Source organism: Mus caroli, chromosome 16, assembly GCF_900094665.2.
Source record: "Mus caroli chromosome 16, CAROLI_EIJ_v1.1, whole genome shotgun sequence".
NCBI lineage: Eukaryota > Metazoa > Chordata > Mammalia > Rodentia > Muridae > Mus > Mus caroli.
Genome location: NC_034585.1, coordinates 3,559,705 through 3,565,704, shown reverse-complemented (window position 1 = coordinate 3,565,704; position 6,000 = coordinate 3,559,705). Strand labels below are relative to the sequence as shown.

Genomic DNA, 6,000 nt, shown 5'->3' with positions numbered 1-6,000 from the left:
TCCCTTCCCTTCCCTTCCCTTCCCTTCCCTTCCCTTCTTTTTTTCAGGGGAGGACCTTGAGGTATTTCATAACAAATTAAAGAATGCTATGCCTCAGAGAATGTGATTGACTCTGATATTCCTAGTAAATTTCTGTGGAAATTTCAGCAGTAGAGTAGTTTTTTGAGACAGGGTCTTATGTACTCTAGGGATCTTATGTAGTTTGGGCTGGACTTGAACTCATTATGTAACTTAGGGTGGCTTTGAACTTTTGATCTTCCTGCTTCCCACTCTGGAATACTGAGACTATAGATTTGGGAGACCATACCCAATTTAGATTTAATGATTCATGTATGTAAGCTATGCCATTTTTCTATGTGAGCTCCATCCTGTTGGCCCATGTTTCTCAGAACAAGGGCCAAATACCAAACATCTTTCAATAAATATACCTGAGATAAAGAAATGGCTTGTATCTAAATGCTGCCATGGTTTGGATGAGACATGTTCCCTGTGTATTTCTGTGCTTATCTGAACATCTGGCCTGTAGCAGGTGGTTCTGTTTTAAGAGATTTAATAGATTTTGGGAAGTTGGGCCTAGCTGGAGGCAGGGGGATGCTTGGTCTTGGACTTTGAAGTATTTCATGTTGGAGAGGTTGACCATTCACAACATGAAAGCCTGATTAAGTCATCCTCAATTAAGGCCTCAATGACTGTACTATATCCCTTATTATCTCTGACCTTTTCTTCTACAAGAGTCTACCTACTTCCAGACAGGAAGCTTAAACATCCTTTTGGATCTTATGCTTGTACTGGATGCTACCTTCACCTCTTCCTTCAGCCCTGAATCTTGATTCTCTTCTCGTCTTCCCCATCAGACAATGGCACTTCTAACAACCGAGCCACGTAAAATGCTGCCCAATACTTCCTATCTTATCTTCATATCTCATGCAATCCATTAAAAAGTACTTCATTAAACTTGAGAGAGTGGCTTCCTTTTTTACAATTTGTTTCTTGTCAGACAAGAGTCATAGCAAAGCAACATAAAGCAATAAGAATAATTGAAAACTATCCCTGTGGCTGGAGAGATAGCTCAGTGTACTACTTGGGTAGCGTAATGAAGCTTCATTGCAAGCACCCATGTTAGATAGATCACAAACCCCTAGAACTCCAGCCCCAGAGGAATCTGGCATCCTCTTCTGCCCTCTGTAAGCATCTACACTCGCATGCATTTAATCTATACACCCACACCAAATGCACTCCCTCACGTGCACACACATACACACAGCTAAAAATCAGTATCTTTAAACAATGAAATATAAAAGACCCCATTTATTTCCCCCTTCCTCCCCTTCCATTCTATTCACAAGGGTCCAGAGGTATGTAAGAAACTAACCACCTGCTCTGTACCAATACTCCAAACTCTGCATCTTCCCTCTGGACTCAGGATAAGCACAGACTCTTTGCCTTGGACTAGAAGACCACATAGTCTAACCAACGTCCATTCACTTTGTACCACTGTCCCCATCTCTCCAAGATACAGGGTATTGATCTTTTTAATCTGAAAACCACCAAGGCTAACTGAACATCCTGGCCTTGTTTGGAGAACTCTTCCCAACTCTTTCCCAAGTGTGCAGGTATTGTCTGTGTCTCTAATTCCTTTCTAAAACACGGTATTCCAGGTCATTCTCCTGCCTTGTCTTATGGATTCATTTTCCAGTTACATTTCTGCATAGCTGCTAACAGTATCTGAATCTCTTTTCTCTTTCCTTTCCTTTCCTTTCCTTTCCTTTCCTTTCCTTTCCTTTCCTTTCCTTTCCTTTCCTTTCCTTTCCTTTCCTTTCCTTTCCTTTTCTTCCCCTCCCTTCATTTCTTACTCTTCTTATTTGTTTTCTCTCTTATTCTCCCACATGGGAATTGAAAGTAAGCCAAGGCAGCACTGTCAGGCAGTCCCAGGCACTTAATGCACTTGACAAATACCTAATATTCAATACACATGGACTTAGCCTTATTCTAAAGAAATCAAAAGGTACAAAGAACTTTTCCTATGGTCATTTAAGTGGTCTCATTTCCCTCTGGCTAGGATTTGGTCACCTGCCCTCCAAAAGCCAAAGGTTCTACATGCAATGAAGAACCTTTTAAGGACTGCCATCTTCCAGGGAAGGCAATGAGAACTGCCCTTGAAAATCACCTCAGAGCTGAATTGCTCAGACTCACAGACTTCAAGAAGACTTATGTAAATGTATGCAAATCACACGCAAATGGACTTTTCCTTTCCATGGCTCCTTCTTGTACCTGGAAGAGACCCCTGGGATAACCTTGCTGGAAGTACAAGCTTGCACTGTCAGGAAGATGGACAAAATGATCCCAGTTTTAATTTCTGAGACAGTTTATGTATGTCCCCAGGCTTCGAAAACTCTGAGATTTTCATCAGGGACATTAAGCCGAACAATGAGGCTTACAAAAAAGCAAAAAGCAGATAAAGCCTACCACTCCCAGCCTCCCAGGGCCCCATCCAACAGGGCAATGGAGCAAAGCCCAGGCAGGCTCCTGGAGCTTTACCCCTCTGAGCTCACACTTCAGGGAGCTGCAGCAAACCAGACTCCCTGCCTCCCTAAAATGTAGCTTGTCCAGGCTTATGTGCTAGCCTACTTCAGAAAAATGCTGGACAAGATCCCTGGTGTACAAGCTGTGCTCTAGTGAATGTAATGAAACTTTAGAAAATGACCTGTATATATCCTAAACAGAGACCTCATAGATCAAATGGAGCAGGAAGCAACATACAAAATGACAAAGCAGGTATTCATACATCAGGTCCATGTGCTGTGTTCTTGTATGTTTTGAGTCACTCTGTATTTTTTTTTTTGTTGGTTTGTTTGTTAATAACATGTATTCATAGACAACATATAGATTTCACCTAAAGTATAGGGTTTCTGTGAAACATTGGAAGAGATGGCAAGTTGATGTTAAGAATTCCTTCAGATAGCTTTATTACAGGTGAGCAGTGGTAACTGCTCAGATAAGAACAGCTAGTCAAAACTCCCAACTGTGGCCTTCTCTCATCAAACTGTACTGTTCTGTATACTCAGAAATCTCTTGTTTCACGTAGTAAACACTCAGAAGATAAATGTTTTAGGCTGACTTTCAGTCAGGCCTGTCATTGTAGATGTTTGAGGGAGCCCGAGACAGGAAAAATCTCAAGTTCAAAGCCTACTATGATTATAGCCAACATTGAGTTCAAGGTCAGGATAGGCAACTTAAGACCTTGCTTCCAAAGAGAAGTACTAATGAAGCTGAGAAGGGAGTTCAGTGGTACAGACAGACTATAAACAAAAGATGGCTCAAAGATGCGGGCTGTGACATACAGCACGGCATGGCTGTGGTGCTCACGGACCTGCACAAGGACAAGCCTCTAAGTACACAGTCAAACCAGGAAGGGCGGTGTGGGAGCTTATGGAGACTGGAGGAAGCCATGGTCTTCATTGTTGAAGCCACTGTTACCTTATTCCAGCTCCACACTCAGACCCAAACAAGTGGTTTTGGTTGTGGAGAAGCAGTGTGACCTCAAACCAAACCAAACCAAAAACAAAAAGGCAAGAGAGTGGGATAGATGATAGGATACTCAGTGGGATCGTGGGGTGGGACAAGACTAAGAGGAAATAAGGATGTGTGTGACTGGAATGTACCAAATACATAAATAAGACTATTAAAGAATAAACAAATAAATAAACAATCAAATATTCCAAACAATGCAAAAACAAGACTGAATTTCTCAGACTCTTTTCTCTTGTTTCCTTTGCTTGGCAGCTCGTTTAACATCTGAATCTTTGCTCCTACAACCTGGCCAGAAAGAATGAGTGAGACGACTACGACTTGAGACTGAACCTTCTCTGTAATCAGACTGTTGCTCCCCAAGCAGACAGCAAAACCGAGGACACTGTTTCTACCTTGCAGCATAGTAGAACTTTACTTGGAAAATCCCAGTTACCTAGGGTTTTGGTCCCAGTGTATGTCCATCTCCCACTGTACAGAACCATGTAGGGAGAATTTCAAAATCTTGGATATATCTCAGCAGTGACTAGCAGAGCTCATAGCAGAAACAAAGCCTTCCTATCTTCATAATTATGCACTTTTGCCCAATTCCAGCCTTGTAAGAAATTCTAAGGAAACAAATCCCATCTAACATGCTTTTCCAACTTTTAGAAAATCCCTCCAAATCCAGTTCTCAATTTGTTATCCAATGTACAAAGCCCACTTCTTCCACCCTCTTCCTATCTATCTACAGACATGTTTTTAGAAGAAATAGGGGAGAGAAAAAGAGGGAGGGAGGGAGGGAGGGACAGAGAGATAAAGAAAGAGTGACAGAGAGACTAATTCCCTCTTTTGAGGAGCTTTCTGAGAAGTGGAATTTGCAAAACTTCTACATCTACTTCTGTTGTCTTTTATAATATATATACATCATTGAACTACCTCTTGTACCCTCTACACTGATCTCAGCCACTGTCCTCTGCAGCAGACCCTTCTCCACACTCCCCTATGCTACCTTCTCATTGCATTAGGAACAGTCTTAGGCAACATGGAGAGCCTGAAACTGTTGAATCCTCAGTTGGATCCATAACTGAAGGAACTCAGGAACATAACATTGGCAACTAATTTTTTTATTACAAAACTTGAAGATTGGCTTCAAAATTTGACAACTTATAACTTTGGAAAAGGTATTATTTCTATGGGTTATAAGCCATACAACTAAGGATGGAATCTCAAAATGATTACTTTCTTATCCTAGTATGTCTTTATAGGTATCATTTTATTCTCTGTGATGGTTTGAATATGAAATGCTTACACGAGGCTTACTTTTCATAAAAGTATGAAAAGACCTGCTCATCAGATGACGAGGCTGGGAAGTGATTAGATTAGACATAGTTAAGGTATTAACCTTCTGATGGATCCATTACATGATAGCATTTGTGGAAAGGATTAGAAATATGGGCTCTTTCAAAGCTGACCTCAGGCAGTATGCCTGTGAAGGTTACTCATGGTCCTTGGGTCCAGTCTACGTTGCAGCTTCCTGTTTGCCAAACGGGGAATGGTCTCTGCATCATATCCAACCATGCTGATGTCCTAATGCTGTCTCTCACCACAGGTCAGAGCCCAAAGAACCATGGGCTCCTGCCGGAACCCTTTGAAAGCATCAGTTAAATCAAGCCTTTCCTCTTTATGCTAGGCATTTGCCTCACGATGATGCAAAGCTCCACTACCAAGATCTCTTACAAAACCCACACCCTCTTAAAGATTTAAGGGTCTTTATTTTCTCAAATTGTAGTCAGTTATAATTTGAAGAAAATTCTAAGTTATTCTGGCAATACTTCATACATGAAAGAAGAGATTCCATCCTCTACTCATATGACCTCTTTTTAAAATACAGATGATGATGCTGACTTTCCAGGGCCCTCACTTGGGTGCACAGTCTTTGAAAAGGCTCACATAATACATAACACACAGTGTTACAGAAATACCAGTTATTTTGAATGGGCTTTGACTTGTGCTTAAATTTTCTATATAAGTCAGTTTTTATTTCTTAGATGTGAAATTAATCAATAACTCTTCCTTTAAAGTAAATATGTATATACATTACATGGCTTATGGAATCGCATTTGATTTCTTTGTTTTATATTTTTATGTATGTATGTATGTATTATAGTGTGCATGTGAATAATATATATATGTATATATATATATATATATATGCTTGTATGTATGTGCATATGGATATGTGTGCTTGCATGTATATGGACATGTGTGTATGCACGTATGTATTATAATGTGCCTATAAATAGGCATTTGCATGTCTGTGGACATATATGTGTGAATGTGTGTGAGCCCAAGGCACTGCCATCATGTTTATGTCTTCCTACATCCCTCTCCACCTTATTTAATAAGGAAGGTCTTTTATCTACATATCCAGCTTTTCCAAGACTTCCCCATCTTCCCATATCTCAGAAGTGGATAGTGCAGGCAAACAGT

At 40.6% G+C, this 6,000-nt stretch overlaps 1 protein-coding gene across 22 annotated transcripts in view; it reads right to left on the bottom strand.

Annotated features, from left to right (window-relative positions):
• Window positions 1-6,000, bottom strand: part of Rbfox1 (RNA binding fox-1 homolog 1) — a 1,640,850-nt gene that overhangs the window by 105,463 nt on the left and 1,529,387 nt on the right. The window lies entirely within an intron of this gene.